Raw genomic sequence first — 22,294 nt, forward strand, 5'->3', positions numbered from 1 at the left:
TGAAGTGGATGGGGATGGGAGTCTTGAAGGTGTGAGGGTGGGAAATCCCTTAATTGCAATTTCCCACACAAAGAAGCAATCTAATACAAGGCAAATGAGCAAGAGGTAGGAAGCTTGGGAACAGTGGTGGGGTGGGTGGGGTGGGGTGGGGTGGGGTGGAGGCGGTTGTGAGTTAAGGAGGAACATTCCTGCCCCTCATGTCCCACAAACAGCTTTTAAAATAGCATGACTCAAAGACTTACATGAGCCACACTCCCAGAGCCACCAACTTCACCCCAATATCCAGGACTGCACAAGCACAGTCAATCCAGTACTAAAAGCCATCACTGCATCACAATAGTAAGATTGCCTTTGGAAGTAAGCCCCTCATTTATCATGGATACTGGATGACCCAGAGATAGCAAGAACACGTGTCTGAACAGCCTGCATCAACCACACAACCAGGAAATCACAAAGCCAATTTGAATACTCTCATGAGCTCAACCATGTTGATATCTAAGCTTAAACATTTTCAGGCCAGCCAGAGGTATTGTTAGTTATCATATACTGGCCTCCACAAAGTAATTGCTGAAACAATTTTATATAAATTTGCATAACAACTTGAGAAAAATGCATATTTTCACCACTGGATATGGTCTAGGTCTTTCACAGTTGTCATGACTCACCTTCACTTATATAATACTCAAGATCACTTTACTCAGATGTTACTGCTCTGCAATTTCATCAGTAACAACCATGAGTTATCATTTATTTAATTCAACAGAATCATTTACGCCTCTCAAGGAAAGATTAACTGTGCAATTATATGAAATTATATGAAATTATAATAGTCATTTCATTGTCTTTCAGCTTTGTTGTTGGTTTGTTGCAGCAATCTTAATAACAGAAATTAATATAAAAAGTGATGATTAGTATACGTGCAATGTTTGCAATTCGGTGATCAAATGGGAATTGACTTCTGGGCGGCACAGTGGTACAGCAGTAGAGTTGCTGCTTTACAGCACCAGAGACCTGGGTTCAATCCTGACTACAGGTGTTGTCTCCACAGAGTTTGTACGTTCTCCCTGTGACATTGTAGGTTTTCTCTGGGTGCACCTGGTTCCTCCCACACTCCAAAAACATACAGGTTTGTAGGTTAATTGGCTTCAGTATAATTGTAAATTGTCCCTAGTGCGTAGGATAGTGTTAGTGCACGGGGATCACAGGTCGGCATGGACTCAGTGGGTCAAAGTGCCTGTTTCTGCACTGTAATAATAATAATAATAATACATTTAATTTATATAACGCTTTTCAGGAAACTCAAAGACACTTTACAGAGCAAACAAGACTAACAAACAAAAGATTTATCCAGACGGAGAAGCGGCGAACAAACAGTGCCAGCGTCCTCTCACGTCAGGGTCCGGCGTAAATGGATGACAATAAACAATAAACGGTAAATGATTTACAGTAAACAATAAAGAACACAAGACACACAATTACAATTTAACACAGACAACCATCACAGTGATTGCTCCAGGTGATGGAAGGCAAGAAGTCTTATCTCCTCCTCATTCTTCTCCCGCGGTCAGGCAGTCAAACTGCTGCCTCGAGGCCATCGAGGCTCCCAACTTTTGAAACCCCCGCCGGGCGATAGAAGGCCCCAGGGCCGAGCCGAGCAGGCCGATGAAGGTCCTAAGCCCCCACCGGGCGATGGAAAGTGCCGCGGCCGAGCCACGCAGGGCAATGAAGGTCCTGCGAGCGGGTCGATCGAGCCTCACGATTCGGGGCAGTCGAAGCTGCTACGGCTGGAGCTCCTGAAAGCCGGTCGCCAGCCAGGGACCTGCGAGCTCCCGATGTTGAGGTCTACAGGGCCCGCGGCCGAAGCCTCCGAGATGGTAAGTCCAGGCCCTGTGACTGGAGTCTTCAAGGTCGATCCCAGCTGGAGGCCGCCAACTCCGCAGTGTTAGGCCGTAGCGCGAACGGAGATACGACACGATAAAGGTCGCATCTCCGTTGAGGAGGAGATTTAGAAAAAAGGTTTCCCCCCCCCCCCCCCACATATACACAGCTAAAAATAGGTCCATACATACATTTAAACGGTAACAATAGACAAAGAGAAAAAAGACAGACAGACTGCCGATGAGCCGCAGCCACAAGGCACCACGGCACTCAGAAGTCTAAAGTAAAGACTATTACCACCAGAAAGTCTGTATCGCAATTCTAGGTATGTTCCCTGTCACCATATTAGAGTATCATTTTTACATTTATATTATACCAAATTAAATTTTCTGCCCAGATTCATCAGTGACTGAACTGCAGAGACAAAAAAATTAAACCGGGAGGTATCTCATAGCCTCCATTGCACAATGTAACTAAGCTGTCACAGAAAAGTGCCATGGTGTTGGAAGATCTTTGATTTTGTGAAACAAAAGTAAATGAAACTATATCATTAATACATCTGTGCACTTCTGGTATTAGCCATTGCAAGAATCCACGGCGGGTCATGGATTTCCAGTAATGTTAAAGCACATTTATATGCTCCTGCATATGTCATATTGTTCAATAATGTGGGATAGCTACTTATTTGACCGTTTAGTTTGGTTTAGAGATACAATGTAGAAACAGGCCCTTCAGGCCACCGAGTCCACACCGACCATGATCACCCATTTTATAATTCCATGCCTACACACTAGGGGCAATTTACAGAAGCTAGTTCACCTACAAACTTGCACATCTTTGGAATGTGGGATGAAACCAGAACACTGGGAGAAAACCTATGCGGTGACAGGGAGAATGTGCAAACTCTGCACAGACTGCACCCATAGTCAGAATCGGCTGCGGGAGCTTTGATCACCCTGGCGGATGGCTTGACTGCCCCAACCGCTGGAGAATAAAGAGGGATGAAGTTTAGACTTTATTGCCTTCCATCACAGTGAGGATTGTGGGGAATCTGCTGTGGTGGATGTTTATGTTCAATTTTATGTATTTGAGGATTTGAGTATAGGAGCAGGGAGGTTCTGCTGCAGTTGTACAGGACCTTGGTGAGACCGCACCTGGAGTATTGTGTACATTTTTGGTCTCCTAATCTGAGGAAAGACATTCTAGCCTTAGAGGGAGTACAGAGAAGGTTCGCCAGATTGATCCCTGGGATGGCAGGACTTTCATATGAAGAAAGACTGGATAGACTAGGCTTATACTCGCTGGAATTTAGAAGACTGAGTGGGGATCTTATTGAAACATATAAAATTCTTAAGGGGTTGGAGAGGCTAGATGCGGGAAGATTGTTCCCGATGTTGGGGAAGTCCAGAACCAGGGGTCACAGCTTAAGGATAAGGGGGAAGTCTTTTAGGACTTTAGATGAGAAAATATTTCTTCACACAGAGAGTGGTGAGTCTGTGGAATTCTCTGCCACAGAAGGTAGTTGAGGCCAGTTCATTGGCTATATTTAAGAGGGAATTAGATGTGGCCCTTGTGGCTAAAGGGATCAGGGGGTATGGAGAGAAGGCAGGTACAGGTTACTGAGCTGGATGATCAGCCATGATCATATTGAATGGCGGTGCAGGCTCGAAGGGCCGAATGGCCTACTCCCGCACCTATTTTCTATGTTTCTATGTAGTTGTGTGTCTTGTTACTTTTTTTAGTATGGATGAATGGTAATTCGAATATCACTGTACCTTAATTGGTACACGTGACAATAAAACACTTTTGAAACCTTTGAACCCAGATCTCTGGTGCTGTGAGGCAGCAGCTCTATCCTTGTACCACTGTGCCGCCGCTTGTGCCAGTTGGAGGAAAGAAATCCTTTCCAGTTCAACTATGGGTGAGCCCTAAATTCTCAGGATGTGTGCCTAAGTCCTCAGTTATTTTGCAATTACATTTCCCTGCTATCTGTCAACATCTTTATTTACCCACATGTAATTTGTCTAATCTCCATTACAGGAAGGATGTGGAGGCTTTGGAAAGATGTGCAGAGGTTTACCAAGATGATGCCTGGATTAGGGGGAATTAGCTATAGGAAGAGGTTGGACAGACTTGGATTGTTTTCTCAGGAATGCCAGAGGTTGCAGGGAAACCTGATAGAAATATATAAAAATTATAAGAGGCATAGATGGGGTAGACAGTTAGAACCTTTTTTCCCAAGATTGAAAAATCAACTACTAGAGGGCATAGAGATTTACTAGAGGGCAAGTTATTTTACAGAGAGGGTGACAAGTTCCTGGAATGTGCTGCCAAGAGTGATGATTGCAGCACGTTTGTCAGTAGCATTTAAGTGAGACTCTAAATGGGCATATGGACTTGCAGATAAAGGAAGGATATTGATTAGGTACACATAGATAAGCAATGGTCTTGGCATCATGTTCAGCACAGACATTGGGGTTCTTGTGCTGCACTGGTCCATGATCTATGTTTAAACCCTTTGATTCAGAATTCCAAGTCTGGATTCATTGGAATGCTCAATTTTCAAAGTTCATGCCAAAATTAATCTACAGTCGCCAACTCCAGAGCATGAGTTCCGCCCACGTGAGAACAGAGGGCTTTTAAGCACCTTCCTGATAATCATTAACTCCCTCTTCAGGAGTTTCTTCAACCATTTAGATTAAACATGAGTCTTCCATGTAAGGAAACAATGCCATTCCTATATTCACCCTATGTGTATACAAATGTATTGAACTTGTTTTATGGCTGATCACAGGTTGTGCAACTTTCCTTTTTGTTGAAGTTATTGAAAAAGTATCATGCAAATGGAAACAAACATATGCTGGAAGCAAGCTTTACACTTCTCATGAACAGAGATCTCTTCTCCTCCCCACCCACATCCCATTCTTTGTCATGTCTAATATTTCAGTTCCATTCTTTATGGAGGATTATAAGAGATCCATGATTGGAGAATTTTGATCAATGACAAACATAAATTTGAACCTGGCTACTTGGATAGATTTTTGTGTTTATTTCCCTATATATTCCAAGGCAATACTGACAATATATTACTTTCTGTCTTGCAAGCATTTATGGAAACAGAATTGAATCATTTTATTTATCTCAGTGTACAGTTCTTGAACTGAAATCCCTTTACTGTCCATACTTACTATTGTGTACCACATTTCAAATGTAAATTTACAATGTCAATTTCTAGCCAACTCCAGACACAAGAAAAAATTTAAAACATCAACTATTTTGGACAAAATCTTATCAAACCAGTCACAGCAATACACATCTCGATCATTTTTTCTGCTGTTGTGAACATTTTCCTTTATGCTTTATGACCTGCATTGATGTCTTAGATGTCGGCAATAAATGTCATTTATCCAGGTTTGAGGTGTTGGGAAAATAAGTTGTGACCAAAACACCAAGTGTCTGCAATTCAATTTATACACATTAGGTGGGCAGTGAAAAAGTTAATGAGGTAAAGGTGATATTTGGTAGAAAGCTTTCTTTAACTATTATAACACTATTAAATATCGGTGTTCAAAGAGGTATGGGTTTCAATATACAAGATTGCAAAAGTATGTTCAGCATGCAATTAGCAAGGAGAATAAGGTAGTCTATGGAGCTTGGTGAAACTGTTATCTGGAGCACTGCTTACATTATTTATCGAAGAAGGCGCATAAAAGGTGATGCAGCAAAGATGTATACCAGACTGATTCTCAGGATGATGGAATTGTCTTATGAGGAAAAATTCAGGAGATTGCATCTGTGACTCAGGGGTTTGCGTGCAAATAGTGATCATTGGCTACAAGAGGACCAGGGTTGGGAACTGAATATTCAGGGGTACACAACGTTTAGAAAAGACAGACAGGTGGGCAGAGGGGGTGGGGTCGCTCTGTTGGTAAGGAATGATATTCACTCCCTTGCAAGGGGTGACATAGAATCAGGAGATGTAGAATCACTATGGATAGAAATGAGAAACCCTAGCAGGGAAGACGGTGGAACAGCAATGGTAGGTATTCCTGGGAATAATGCAGAAGTTGCAGGATCAATTCATCCCAAAGAGGAGGAAAGATTCTAAGGGGAGTAAGAGGCACCCGTGGCTGACAAGGGAAGTCAAGGACAGCATAAAAATAAAAGAGAATAAGTATAACATAGCAAAGAAGAGTGGGAAGCCAGAGGATTGGGACTCTTTTAAAGAGCAACAGAAGATAACTAAAAAGGAAATACGGGGAGAAAAGATGAGGTACGAAGGTAAGCTGACCAATAAAATAAAGGAGGATAGCAAAAGCTTCTTTAAGTATGTGAAGAGGAAAAAAATAGTTAAGGCTAATGTGGGTCCCTTGAAGACAGAAGCAGGGGAATTTATTACGGGGAACAAGGAAATGGCAGACGAGTTGAACCGGTACTTTGGATCTGTCTTCACTAAGGAAGATACAAACAATCTCCCAGATGTTCTAGTGGCTAGAGACCCTAGGGTGACGGAGGAACTGAAGGAAATTCACATTAGGCAGGAAATGGTGCTGGGTTGTCAGATGGGACTGAAGGCTGATAAATCCCCAGGGCCTGATGGTCTGCATCCCAGGCTACTTAAGGAGGTGGCTCTAGAAATCATGGACGCATTGGTGATCATTTTCCAATGTTCTATAGATTCAGGATCAGTTCCTGTGGATTGGAGGGTAGTTAATGTTATCCCACTTTTTAAGAAAGGAGGGAGAGAGAAAACAGGAAATTATAGACCAGTTAGTCTGACATCAGTGGTGGGGAAGATGCTGGAGTCAATTATAAAAGACGAAATTGCGGAGTATTTGGATAGCAGTAACAGGATCGTTCCGAGTCAGCATGGATTTACAAAGGGAAAATCATGCTTGACTAATCTTCTGAAATTTTTTGAGGATGTAACTTGCAAAATGGACAGGGGAGAGCCGGTGGATGTAGTGTACCTTGACTTTCAGAAAGCCTTCGACAAGGTCTCTTATAGGAGATTAGTGTGCACAATTAGAGCACATGGTATTGGGGGTAGGGTACTGACATGGATAGAAAATTGGTTGGCAGACAGAAAGCAAAGAGTGGGGATAAATGGGTCCCTTTCAGAATGGCAGGCAGTGACTAGTGGGGTACGCAAGGCTCGGTGCTGGGACCGCAGCTATTTACAATATACATTAATGACGGATGAAGGGATTAAAAGTAACATTAGCAAATTGGCAGATGACACAAAGCTGGGTGGCAGTGTGAACTGTGAGGAAGATGCTATGAGGTTGGAGGGTGTTTTGGACAGTCTGTGTGAGTGGGCGGATGCATGGCAGATGCAGTTTAATGTGGATAAGTGTGAGGTTATCCACTTTGGTGGTAAGAATAGGAAGGCAGATTATTATCTGAATGGTGTCAAGTTAGGAAAAGGGGATGTACAATGAGATCTGGGTGTCCTAATGCATCAGTCACTGAAAGGAAGCATGCAGGTACAGCAGGCAGTGAAGAAAGCCAATGGAATGTTGGCCTTCATAACAAGAGGAGTTGAGTATTGGAACAAAGAGGACCTTCTGCAGTTGTACAGGGCCCCAGTGGGACTGCACCTGGAGTACTGTGTGCAGTTTTGGTTTCCAAATTTGGGGAAGGATATTCTCGCTATTGAGGGCATGCAGCGTGGGTTTACTAGGTTAATTCCCAGAATAGCGGGAATGTCGTATGTTGAAAGACTGGACCGACTAGACTTGTGTACACTGGAATTTAGAAGGATGAGAGGGGATCTTATTAAAACATATAAGATTATTAAAGGGTTGGACACGTTAGAGGCAGGACACATGTTCCCAATGTTGGGGGAGACCAGAACCAGGGGCCACAGTTTAAGAATAAGGGGTAGGCCATTTAGAACAGAGATGAGGAAAAACTTTTTCAGTCAGCGAGTTGTAAATCTGTGGAATTCTCTGTCTTAGAAGGCAATGGAGGTCAGTTCTCTGAATGCTTTCAAGAGAGAGCTAGATAGAGCTCTTAAGGATAGCGGAGTCAGGGGTTATGGGGAGAAGGCAGGAACGGGGTACTGATTGAGAATGATCAGCCATGATCACATTGAATGGTGGTGCTGGCTCGAAGGGCCGAATGGCCTACTCCTGCACCTATTGTCTATTGGAGAATAAGGTTCAGAGGGACTTGAGAGGATGGATTTAGTGAAGTTGTGAGTTTGAGAGTCTCAGGATATAGGACTGCAAGGAGGAATTCTTCTCAGAGATTTGTGACTCTTTGAAATTCTCTATCCGAGACAGCTGTGAAAGTTGTCATTTTTAAGGCTTAGATAAGCAGATTTTTGGACTGATGGAACCAAGAACTGGAATGCTTATTGGATGTCTGAATGGGCTTGGGAGTTTGTGGTCTTGTCCTGCTTCTGTTTGTGTTTTTATGGTTTAAAACATGTTGTCAACGATTCACTAACCCCGTGTAACAAGCTGCTGATAATTACAAATGATTAAACCCTTGGCATATAAAGAAAAGCTTCTTCGGAGCAAAGTGTTCATGAGCCAGAATGCCATATGCTGCCAAAGCCTACAAGGTCCAATAGTTGGCAAGCATAGCAGGCAAGCATTGCGGTTAGAAAACCAGGGGATAATCCCTGAAATACAACCACAGGACATATCAAGAAATACATTAAAAATATTTTGTGTTTAATTAATGTTAGTTAGAAGGATACTTATTAGGTTCCCCTCTTTCCATTAAGTAGCTCTGCCTGGGTGCTTCTGTTTCCATGAAGGAATTATAACTGAAATTGTAACTTACCTTTTCTGTCCATCCATTTTGCCTGGGTTGCTGGATGCTCTTGGGATTAACTGCATTGGTTTATCTTTCCGGGGATTACAGATACTAGAGAACTTCATATTTTACTTTAAATTGGTTAACAAGGTTTTCTCTTCTTTCCCGATCTCTCTTTACACACAGCAATGAAGTGAACAGGGTGGTCCCCCAGCTGACTGCAGAATCCAGCCCATTATCTCTAAACGACGTTATATTTGCCTGCCTTTGAAAAGTGCTTGCTTGACATGCTCAGCCAAATATTAAAGCATCTTTCCCTCATCTCTGTAAGTGCTTCTTATGTCTCACCTGTACGTTTGGCAGACAAACATTTGATTATCTCCAGTTATCTATACTTCGGTGTTACCTGATTTCTGTAATGGCTTTGTTTGTTGAATCGTTGTGCCCCTTGATTCTACAATTTTCATCCAAATTAATACTTATTTTCAAGCATATCTTTTTTTTAAAAGACCTGGATGAAATATTCATTATATTGTACGGTCCTTTCAAACTATTTTCCACTTTGCAATGAAGCCCATGAACTGTCACCCAATTGGCAATACTTGCTATTTAGTGAGGCACAGTGACAAAGGAGTTTATTTTTAATGTTGTAATGCAATTTAAGAGCCCTTTTCTCAGCATTAATAGCATTTAAATGAAAAGGTCTTAAAAACTCCAAAGAGTGGAGGACTTTGAAATGTTTCATAGTATTTTCTCGAGTAATTGCAAAATCATAAGGGCAAATCTTGGAGACTTGCGTTGATGCATTTGATTCTCAGACGGTCACTTAACACTTCAATTGCTATTTCTTTTATTATTAATGAGAATATACAATTTCTTTGGATGAACAAAAAGTAGCACAATAATTATATGCACCTGGAACTCTAGGTTGCTCAGCATGCAAAATAACAATTTAAAGTCATATGTAGAACTTGCAATTTATAATTAGCCAACTTTCTTAAAAATAGGTTAGGTTAGATTACTTGATTACCAAATCTTGTCTTTGTGCTAACATGATTTTGTGGATATCCACATCAAAATGGCCAAGAATTAACCAGTAATAATTCTTGCAATATCTTTTTTCTTCTCTCACTTACAATCCTTCAGCACACTAAAGTTAACCTATTATACTGTTATTTAAGTCATACTGTTATTTCTTCTGAATGCTACTAATCTCAATTATACAAATCACCTGGCCATTTTGCAAATTGTACATCATTAGCACCAGGAGAACCCTGCAATGCAATATTACAAGATACGCTTTTGTAATCTCAAATTTCCTTCACCCAAAGAGCACATCAGGAGCTAAGGTGCAGAGGTCAACCTAAGGTGCATAAGGTTCTTCAGCCATTAAAATTAATGATGGGAAAATCTTGTAAAGCCTGTTGAGTTCCATGCCTGAACTCTCTTTATGTTTCTCTAGCAAGGAAAGCTTTGTGCCCAGAGCACAATTGTTCAATATTTACCTACATTTCTTGTATGATGGGTGTAGCACAGGCATTTTTGTTTTACGAGGTAAAAATTCATTCAACACCAGCACACCTTAGCATTGTAGTTCACTGCCAACTGATCCCAAGAAATTCACTGGTTTACATAATTTTGCAAAACTGAAACCAGATAGCATCCAGTATAAACTCCAAACCAATAAAGTACTGCCTGCTTTGTTTATTACTATACCTGGGAAACGTATTGAATTAAAGTTTTTTTAGCGCTTTTCTGAGCTGAGGGTATCATTAGTACGGTGAAAATTTTGTATTCATCCTTTGTGGCCTTGAGAGGGTGTGGGTGATCTGACTTCGAACTGCTGCAGCCTGTGTGGTGAAAGCACTCCACAAAACTTTGGAGAGGGAGTTCCACGATTACGACCCAGCAATGATGGATGGAACAGGAATATATTTTAGAAGTTTAATCTTCTGCTCGATGAGAGGGGAAGATGAAAGAATGTCGTTGTTATGGAGCAAAACTTGCATACCTAACTTATATCATCTATATACTAAAACTCTCATTTGTTTGTTTGTTTGTTCCTGAACTGCAGCCAAATCGGCACATGATAGAGCGACAATTTTAGGCCCACCTTACTCACCGTCATCCCTTTGGTGCTAATGGAAGAAGTTTAATTGAAATCGGTGTTATATTTTAAAAGTTATTCATATTTTAAAGTTTAACTCTATCTCTGAGGGAGGGAGGGGAGAGGGAGGATAAGGGGGATTGAGGGGGGTGGAGTGGGGGGGGAGGGGAGGGGGAGGAGGCGTGGAGGGGGGAGGAGGGAGGATAAGGGGGGTTGAGGGGGATGGAGTGGGGGAGGGAAACGGAGGGTGGGAGAAGGGGGGGGGGGAGGAGAGGGTGCTGCACCAATGCAGGAGGGGTTTGGGCCCAATGGGTCCACTTGGTCTAATTTATACACAACAATGAAGAGCATACAGATTAATATAAAGTGGCTTTTGAATTTGGAACATTTTTTGTTTTTGGTCTATTGTCGATCATGTTTTTAGGTCAATAAAAAATGTGAATGAAAGAAATAAGACAATTATTACTGATAATTGACCCTTGATGATTATTCTTCACGATGGTCCTTCCTTCCTGCTGCCATCAGACTGCACAATCAGCACTGCTCCCAGCAGACCAGTAAATAAAGATAATTACCGCTATTTTAATTTTTTAATGAATGCTTATTTATTTTGCTATCCACTTTGCTGCTGTAACCCTGCAACTTTCCCCGTTGTGGGACTAATAAAGTACTTATTATTATTGTTATTATGGCTGCTTTCCTGAGGCAGCATTAAGTGTCGATGGTATCAAATGGAGGGGGGGGGGGGGGGGGGGGTTGCGGTTGGTTTGTGAAATGGACTGGACTGTGTTCACTTGATCCTATATAGTGTTGTTTTTGGAGAGTAAGGAGATAAGTCACTAAATGTAATAAAAGTATCCTATGATTTGCATTATATTTCTGTGGCTGGACAATTAAACATCAGATCAATGGTAATCTATCAGATTTAAATCATGCCAAAGTTTCTGTACCTTAAGAGAAAATCGGCAGGAATTCATGTCTTTATTAAGAAAATTGTGCATTGGCTGGTAATGATATAAAGCTTCCTATTGTATACACTAATTGGTTTAATCCAATATAATCAGAATAATAATGTTAATTTGCTTCATTTTGAATGATTTGTTTTGAAAAATAAAGCAATTTAATCAAGTAGTTGATAAATATTGCCATATTAGACACTGTAATTTAAAGCAGGCAAAATCAATCATTAAGATATGTACTGACTGACAATTTAACTATAAATCAACTTTTACACGAATCTTTTTGAAATATTAGTTTCAAAATAAACACCTTACACATGCAAAGGTACTTAGTTGGTATACAACTGGTGAAAAGCATTTCTGGTTATTCCAAATCTTTTGATTTGAGTTGTATTCACTCCTTGGAGATTAGAGACTCGTTATTGAAGTCATCAGTGGCATCACTTCCAAGACTTAGGCCACAAGCTCAATTGTTTCAATGAGAATCAAGAGGTCTTTAGGTCCTCAAAAGTGCCTGAGTGTTGGACCAAAGCATAAAAGACTAATATTTCACTACTAAAAAGAGGACACATTCTCACTCCATCAGTTGTGAGATATTTTTTTTCATTTTCGCTTCTCTTTTGGTGGAATATTTTTATGTCCAGATTTGTCTTATTTCTTTCATTCACATTATTTATTGACCTACAAACGTGATCTACAATAGACCAAAAGCAAACACATTTCCAAATTCACTTTGTATTAATCTGTTTGCCCTTCATAGTAGTGTATAAATAATGCACGTTAGGTATGCAAGTTTTGCTCAATAACTACGTCATGGATAGCTTTATCCAATATGTATATGTTTGGACAATGAAAAGCATGGCACAGGAAATAGGTGAAACCTACCATATTCCAAAAACTGTTAAAAAAAACTCACTACTTTGGTGATGTGAAAGGTTGCAGGCAATTTCTGGAGATGGAGCCAAGGCTAAATTTTAGCCAGCCTCTCTATTCTAACAGACTACTCAACAGCACCAAATCTATGGGCCAAAATAACAGAAAATAAACATTGGTTGAAGCTGTATCTATCAAACTAGCCTTGTACTCAAGTTATAGTCAGAAAAGGGTGTCCAATTACTTCCAAGTCCCTTTTGTCTAATTACTCCTTCAGGCAGTACCTGTTCTTAGCTTGAAGTAATTACTGAATCCACACCTTCAATATCACTTGTTGAGTCATATGTTTTTAATAACCTTTAACCTTTATCAGAATAAGTTTAAATTTTCACTTTCCCAGCCTTCAGATTTGTGCCTTCTTTAAAAAAAAAAATCAGGTTAAGAAGAATCTGAATAAATCCAACAGAGCAACACAGACTGATGAGACCTGCAGGAATGGTTAAGATATCTGGGAAGGACCTAAAAAGCACATTAGGGCAGCAAAAACATGTCTGTGTTAGTTGTGTAGTTTTAATGTATTGTTGTACATCCTGTTATTTCATTCAATACCTTTTATTTCTGCCGACTGTTCAAAATATGGTCAAGCAAAGGAACAGATTATCTTTCCCCAACATGAAACACTTGACAAAATTTTAATATCATGATCAACATTTTTGCCTTCCATTGTGAACTGAATCTTGGTACAATTATTAAAGGTCCAATATGGTACAACAGCAAAATACACAAAATGCTGGAGTAACTCAGCAAGTCAGGTAGCATCTGACATGTCTGAAGAATGCCTGAAGAAGGGTCTTGACCCAAAACATCACCTATCTATATTCTCCAGAGATGCTGCCTGACCTGCTAAGTTACTTCAGCATTTTCTGCCTCATTTTGTAAACCAGCATCTGCAGTTTCTTGCATCTCCCATTGTATAACAGCAGCACTCAGTATACACTAAATAGCAAGACTATACCCTGTTTCTGAAGCCTTTAACAAATGTTTTTAACATCCATAATTTTACAAGTGTTTAAAATAAGATATTTTAAAAGCAGAGATACATTGTAATGCACCAACAACTGGTTTATAAATAAGCATCAGAACAAATGTATACCCACCCAAGTCTAACAACTGGCCTGAGAAAATCAGCTTTGTGGGTTGTGCAAAAACCCACAACCCACAAACAATTTGAAATACATTGTAGGGTAGCATTCACTCCACTAACTTCTCCATGTAGAAATTGGCTGCTCATTACAACTATTAATTGCAAAACTTTATATTTGTGCATTTCCATATATTCACTTGTTACATAATCACTATTTTGTTTTGTTTTTTTAAAACCCAAAATTTGTATTACAATAAACAATTATAACACATACTTTCTCATTATTGAGTAACTGTTTTCTTACTTTGTTTTTACGTTAAAGGCTTGAGTGTGAGAAATAGTTGTCCCGAAAATATTGGAACACGGAGAAATTGTAATCCAGAAAATATTGGAACACAGAGACATGAATGCGTTATTCAACTCCAGCCTGTTCTGCCATGCAAGAATATTTGTGCCACGCAAAGGTCAAGCAACTGAACCACAGTGTCTAATCACTTACCCTTGCCATTCAACATTATTGTCAACATCAAGAACCATAACCTGACAATTACAACTTGTGTGGCTACAAGAATAGAGAATGCCTTACTTTCCAGTACCCCAAAGTACTTCCACTAGTTACAAGACACACATGAGGGGTGGGATATCATTATTCTCCTCTCAGAGATGAACACAGCTCCAGCAATACTCAAGAAGATCATAACAAATAAAATCAGAAGTCAGACATTTGACACCTTGTCTTTGCTCTACCATTCATTGAGATCACATCTGATTTTTTACTATTTTCTAACACCTTCATCTTCTTCACTGAGGAGTAAAATAGAAAAGGAACTCAGAAGGGCAAAAGGGGTTCAGGAAATAACTCTGGCGGGTAGCATTAAGGACAAACCCAAAAGATTTTATAAATACATAAGGGGGAAAAGGGTAACTGGAGAGAGAGAGTGGGACCTCTCAGGAATTAAAGCAGTCACTTCTGTGTGGAGCCACAGGAGATGGGCTAATGAGTAGCCCATGAGTATTTCTCCTCTGTATTTTCCGAGGAGAAAGACAATTGGAGCAGTCACTGGAAATGTCTTGAGAGCAGTCACGGTTACTGTCGAAGTAGTACTGAAGGTACTGTCGTGTTTGAAAGTAGACAAATCTCCAGGGCCTGATCTGATATATCTGAGGACATTGCGGGAAGCTAGAGAGGAAATTGCGGGAGCCCTGGTTGAAATTTACGAGTCGTCCTTAAATACGGGAGGGGTGCCGGAAGATTGGAATGTTGTGCCTCTTTTCAAGAAGGGCTCTAGGGAAAATGCTGGGAACTATAGGCCTATGAGCTTAACATCTGCAGTTGGAAAGTTACGAGAGAGTATTCTGAGGGATAGATTATACAGGCATTTGGATGGGCAAGGGCTGATTAGGGATGGTCAGCAAGATTTTGCACTTGGAAGGTCATGTCTCCCAAATCTGATTGATTTTTTGAAGACGTGACCAAAAAGGTTGAGGAGTGCAGAGCTGTAGATGTTGTGTATATGGACTTCAGTAAGGTGTTCGACACGGTTCTGCATGGTAGGCGGCTCTGGAAGGTGAGATCGCATGGGATCCAAGGAGAGATAGCTGAATGGATAGCAAATTGGCTCCATGGAAGGAAGCAGAGGGTAATGGTGGAAGATTGCTTCTCAGACTGGATGCCTGTGACTAGTGGTGTGTCTCAGGGTTCGGTGCTGAGCCCGTTACTGTTTGTCATCTTTCATCTACATCAATAATTTGGATGAGAACATACAGGGCAGGATTAGCAAGTTTGCTGATGATACAAAAGTTAGTGGTTTTGCAGATAGTGAAGACGGCTATGAATGATTGCAGCAAGATCTGGATCGATTGGCCAGGTGAGCAGAGGAATGGTTGATGGAATTTAATACATAGAAGTGTGAGGTGTTGCATTTTGGGACGTCGAGCAAGGGCAGGACCTACACAGTAAATGGTACGCCTCTGGGTAGTGTTGTAGAGCAGAGGGATCGAGGAGTACTGGTGCATGGTTCCTTGAAGGTCGAGTCGCAGGTAGATACGGTGCTCAAAGGCATTTTGGCCTTCATCAGTCAGAGTATTGAGTATAGAAGTTGGGAGGTCATGTCGCAGTTGTATAAAATGTTGGTGAGACCGTATTTAGAATATTGTGTTCAGTTCTGGGCACCATGTTATAGGAAAGATATTGTCAAGCTTGAAAGGGTTCAGAAAAGATATACGAGGATGTTGCCAAGACTAGAGGGTGTGAGCTATAGGGAGAGGTTGAGTAGGCTGGGTCTCTATTCCTTGCAGCGCAGGAGCATGAGGGCAGATCTTATAGAGGTATACAAAATCATGAGAGGAATAGATCGGGTAGATGCACAGAGTCTTTTGCCCAGAGTAGGGGAATCGAGGACCAGAGGACATAGGTTCAAAATGAAGGGGAAAAGATTTAATAGGGATCCGAGGCGTAACTTTTTTACACCAAGGGTGGCAGGTGTATGGAACTAACTGCCAGAGGAGGTAGTTGAGGCTGGGACTGTCCCATCGTTTAAGAAACAGACAGGTAAATGGACAGGACAGGTTTGGAGGGATATGGACCAAGCGCGAGCAATTGGGACTAGTGTAGCTGGGACATTGTTGGCCGGTGTGTGTGAGTTGGGCCGAAGGGCCTGTTTCCACTCTGTATCACTCTATGACTCAATGAAAAATATATCAGTCCCTGTCTTGAATATACTAAGCAACAAAGCATCAGGGTAGAAAATCTTACAGTTTCTCCATCTTCTGGTGAAGAAATTTATTTTCATCTTGTCCTGAACTGGCACGTCCTTACTTTGGAATAGTAACTCCTGGTTCTACTGATCCTAGCCAAGAGAAACTTCAATTCCATTTCTACTCTGTCAAGCTTTTGTGAAAAAAAGTGTACATGTCAATGAGATTATCCCTCATTTTTTCTAAATTCAATGGTATAGGTCTGGTCTGCTTAATCTATCCTCATATGACAACCATGCCATTCCAGGAATCAACATCCACTATTATCCAGGACAAAGTATCCTTGTTGGCTGGAGGCCCATCCATTATCTTAAACATTCATGCCTCATTTTTATATCATATTTCCTTAAGGCACATTGGTCCAGTGGTCTGCTCTCAGAGAACACCTGTCACTTCTTACTCCAGATCCCATGAATAATTCACCAAGCAGGATCATTCTTGCTCCTTTTAAAATCCATTACATTCTCTATCTTGTTTGACACCCAAGGAATCCTGGGTTTGGTTCACCTTTGGTTCAACCTGTACTGGAGACATTTCCTCCTTAAATGATTCGTTTTCTCATCAATTTTTAAATTCAGTTTTACATAAAACCATAATCTCCACTCCAAGAAGAACAGGCATAATCAAGAAAGAAGCTCCAAACCTCTGTCTCAATGGGAATCAAGGATAGCCAATAAATACTGATCTTGCCCACAAAGGACAAATCGAAAAAGAAAAAAAAGAGAAAAAAATATCTCCCCTCAATCCTATTTAAATTGCGCTGCTTGCTGTTTAGTTGTGGATTTTTCTTGTTCTTGTCTATTGCTAATTTAAACCTTTTGATGCAAATCATCATTCTTATCCAAATGATCTTTCACTAACACTAGATTCATTTGGCTCATCTCAGTCTCCAGGACCAGATTCAGAAATGCTTCTTTCCTTGTTAAACATTGAACAAACTGCTCAAAGAAGTTCTCTTGAATATATTTTAGAAATTCCTTTCCTTCCATTTCCTTTATTCCAACATTATCCAATGGATAGGTGGTTAAGTGTGTAGGAAGGAACTGCAGATGCTGGTTTAAATTGAAGACAGCCACAAAAATCTGGAGTAACTCAGTGGGTCGGACAGCATCTCTGAAAAAAAGGAATAGGTGACGTCTCAGGTCATTTCCCTTTCCCCTCACACTCAGTCTGAAGAAGGGTCTCAACCCAAAACGTCACTTATTCCTTTTCTCCACAGATGCTAACTGACCCGCTGAGTTACTCCAACTGTTTGTGTCTATCTTCGGATATTTGGTTAATTCAGGTTCGCTAGGTTCATCTCTATAGTTCCTCTGTAATTTTGTGCACAAAGTGCGACAGTGAGAGGGGAATGGAGTTGATCTGATATTATAATAATCCATTCCTCACTCTGAACTCTAACTAAATGGATTTTGGTCGTGCCACAGCAAGACAATGGTCTTTTTCCAATGCTGCAGTATCTTCACCAATCAGAAATGCCACCCCACCTTTCTTCCTTTCCTCTCTTTTCTGAACATTTTATATCTGTTAATATTAAAACAATATTTTCACCATTTTAAGTTACTGTTTTTGTAATAACCTCATATTCCAACCTGATTATTTATGCTTGTAAGTAACTCAGCAACCTAGTTCATTACACTTTATTCAGATCTATTATTGTCACAGGCACTGTAAAGGAAAAAGCTTAATTTGACATGCTATCTAAACAGTTCAGCTATACTACGCATAAATACAATCAAGTCAAACTCAAGCACAATAGATGGAGCAAAGGGGACGATACAGACAGTTTTTTAACCTGTGCCTGGACTGTTCAGAAGCTTTAAAAGAGGGGATGGTTTTGTGCATACTTTGCATGTTTAATAACTTTGCTCTTATGCCAAATTTGACATAATATCTAACAACTAGTTCAGTCCATTAAGCATTAATATTTGTCTTCAATGTGCTTCTGCCTTAGTTTAGTTCAGTGTGAAAACAGCCCATGGAATCCATGCTGACCAGCGATCATCTGTACACTAGTTCTATCCTAACACACTAGAGACAAATTACAGAATCCAATGAATCTACAAACCTGCATGTCTTTGGAATGTGGGAGGAAACCAGAGCATCTAGAGAAAACGAACAATCATACAATCATCTGGAAAACATACAGACTCCATACCACTAGTCAGGATAGAACACAGGCCTCTGGTGCTGTAGGCAGCAACTCTACTGCTGCGTCACTGTGCCACTATTAATAAAATATGAACACGAATAATCCACTGCAAAGTTCAGAATGTAATGTAAACAATATTAATATATTCAGATATTTGACCACTATTTTCGATGTAATCACACAAAATATTTTCATATAAAATAAAATAACTGATCTGAAATGTGTACCCCAAAATCAAATTTTTGTATTGAAAGGTTTTTTTTTGTACTGAAAGGTATAAAGTGGTACTTTATTTGAATTTCGAATCAATAGGAAAATGTGACATATGTAGAACAAATGATACCAGCAATCCAATTATACCTTTTACTTGACAAAGACAACAGTAATTGGGACAGGACTTACAGCTACCCTATTTATTTTAAAAACCTTATTGACATTCACTTTTACTAAATTTAAGATATTTAACGTGCCTCTTGTTCAATGCTTTAATGAATGGAAGTATAAAACCTGACTCATCAGTTGAATGCTCACACAGGCAATGAAAGAAACTACTGCCGAGCATGTAACAATCTATCAAATAGAGAAGAGATCTCTGTTCCTTGGTTCAGTGAAATTTTCTAATGGGAATATAGTGCAATGAAGAGCTTCAGAATATTTTTACTCAGGGTGATATATTTAAATGCAAATCATTATAGAAACATAGAAAAATAGGTGCAGGAGTAGGCCATTCAATATAAATCATGGCCCTCAGAGCCAGCACCGCCATTCAATATGATCATGGCTGATCATCTAAAATCAGTACCCTGTTCCTGCTTTTTCCCCATACCCCTTGATTCCTTTAGCCCTAAGAGCTAAATCTAACTCTCTCTTGAAAACGTCCAGTGAATTGGCCTCCACTGCTTTCTATGGGAGAGAATTCCACAGATTCAAAATTCTGAGTGAAGAAGTTTTTCCTCATCTCAGTCCTAAATGGCCTACCCCTTATTCTTAAACTGTGACCCCTGGTTCTGGACTCCACCAACATTGGGAACATTTTTCCTGCATCTTGCCTGTCCAACCCTTTAAGAATTTTATATGTTTCTATAAGATCCCCTCTCATTCTTCTAAATTCCAGTGAATACAAGCCCAGTCGACCCATTCTTTCATCATATATTATACCAGAGGAAAAGAGAATATAAAGGGAAATGAAAAACAAATTTTACAAATTATGGCTGAGAAATGTAAAACAATAAGGAAAAATAACCGAAAAGTTGAGAATATGAGGAAAAAATATCAGAGAAAATTAAAAAATAAACAGATGAAAATGATTTTGTGAATGAAAGAGGTAAAATCTAAAATAGTTAAAAGGATTATGGAGTTTTGGCTGCTTTTAATACAGCCACTCATTTGTCTTGGCAATATATAAGTTACAGATATAACATATAACAACATATAACATATAACAACTACAGCATGGAAACAGGCCTGTCCGGCCCTACCAGTCCACGCCGACCATTCTCCCTGACCTAGTCTCATCTACCTGCACTCAGACCATAACCCTCTAATCCCCTCTTATCCATATACCTATCCAATTTACTCTTAAATAATAAAATCGAGCCAGCCTCCACCACTTCCACCGGAAGCCCATTCCATACAGCCACAACCCTCTGAGTAAAGAAGTTCCCCCTCATGTTACCCCTAAACCTTTGTCCCTCAATTCTGAAACTATGTCCCCTTGTTGGAATCTTCCCCACTCTCAAAGGGAAAAGCCTACCCACGTCAACTCTGTCCGTCCCTCTCACAATTTTAAAAACCTCTATCAAGTCCCCCCTCAACCTTCTACGCTCCAAAGAATAAAGACCCAACCTGTTCAACCTCTCTCTGTAGCCTAAGTGCTGAAACCCAGGCAACATTCTAGTAAATCTCCTCTGTACCCTCTCCATTTTGTCGACATCCTTCCTATAATTTGGCGACCAGAACTGCACACCATACTCCAGATTCGGCCTCACCAATGCCCTGTACAATTTTAACATTACATCCCAACTTCTATACTCGATGCTCTGATTTATAAAGGCAAGCATACCAAACGCCTTCTTCACCACCCTATCCACATGAGATTCCACCTTCAGGGAACAATGCACAGTTATTCCCAGATCCCTCTGTTCCACTGCATTCCTCAATTCCCTACCATTTACCCTGTACGTTCTATTTTGATTTGTCCTACCAAAATGCAGCACCTCACACTTATCAGCATTAAACTCCATCTGCCATCTTTCAGCCCACCCTTCCAAAAGGCCCAAGTCTCTCTGTAGACTTTGAAAATCTACCTCACTATCAACTACTCCACCTATCTTAGTATCATCTGCATATTTACTAATCCAATTTGCCACACCATCATCCAGATCATTAATGTAAATGACAAACAACAGTGGACCCAACACAGATCCTTGGGGCACTCCACTAGACACTGGCCTCCAACCTGACATACAATTGTCAACCGTTACCCTCTGGTATCTCCCATTCAGCCATTGTTGAATCCATCTTGCAACCTCACTATTAATACCCAACGATTTAACCTTCTTAATCAACCTTCCATGTGGAACCTTGTCAAATGCCTTACTAAAGTCCATATAGACAACATCCACATTATTTGTTCTGCCCTTATTTCTGGAGGCATCTGACAGGAGTTTTGCTTCGGTTGATATGTTAGCAGTTTGAATTACTATTATATGTGTCAAAGAAATGCTCTCAGACCAATGTTTCATTGACTGTCATGACTGCTTCCATTCTGTACAATATACATTCTCCATCTTATTGATCACACTATGTTAAAAATTAAAGCTTGGGTCCAAAAATCTTGAATGGCAAAGTACTTAGGGGGTAGGAGTACATTAATAGTTATTGTTACAAATGTTGTGTTCAAAGAAATTAACTTTGAGAAATAGGTGGTAATTAATTTTAGCACTGTTCAATTAACCCAAATCAATTTTTCTATTTTTTGTTTGAAGCAATTGGACAAACCTGTGTGATAGCTTTTATTCACTGAAACAATGATAAATTATACTGTGTTTTACAGAATTTGAACGTGGTTATGTGCCAGAAGAATTAAATGCTGAAGAGTAAGTGAACCTGCTGTGCACCTGGCCAAGTAAAACAATCGCGGGAGATTAGTTACTGGAGAGAATGAGCTTGTACTATGATGTGCCGGTACACTGTTAACAAAGGAGTTACAGAGAGCCAATTATTTTGCTGAACAACTTTGTACGCACTGTGAGAACAATAGCGAAGACAGTCGTAGCTTGTGTCAATGGGGTCATTGCACTTGATTTGGCCAGGAAGCCCTGACATCATTCATGTCAGCATGTCAAAATCGTGCTCTTTCATGCCAATTCTCACCCCCCCCCCCCCCCCCCACCCCCTGCCCCTTTTGCAAGTTGCAGAGTTCCAAGCAGTACAGAATCAAAAATCAACAGTGACATCACCTTTTGTGCATGATAAATGGAAAAACACAACAAGAAAAAAATACTTGATAAATGACACCATTGAGTGGGGAAGTGGAGAAAATAAAAGTGAACAAAAGGCATCATAAATGTTACATTAATTCAGTTGGTAATCTTAGTTAACAGACTGCACTTGTAATAATTGGTCACAATTAACCCTCTCTTTTTCAGATATTG

At 40.2% G+C, this 22,294-nt stretch overlaps 1 protein-coding gene across 9 annotated transcripts in view; it reads right to left on the bottom strand.

The window, feature by feature from the left end:
* dnmt3aa (DNA (cytosine-5-)-methyltransferase 3 alpha a) overlaps positions 1 to 22,294 on the bottom strand; it is a 361,546-nt gene that overhangs the window by 273,113 nt on the left and 66,139 nt on the right. The gene's annotated exons all lie outside the window — the stretch shown is intronic.

The sequence above is a fragment of the Rhinoraja longicauda genome, chromosome 5 (assembly GCF_053455715.1).
Source record: "Rhinoraja longicauda isolate Sanriku21f chromosome 5, sRhiLon1.1, whole genome shotgun sequence".
NCBI classification, from domain to species: domain Eukaryota; kingdom Metazoa; phylum Chordata; class Chondrichthyes; order Rajiformes; family Arhynchobatidae; genus Rhinoraja; species Rhinoraja longicauda.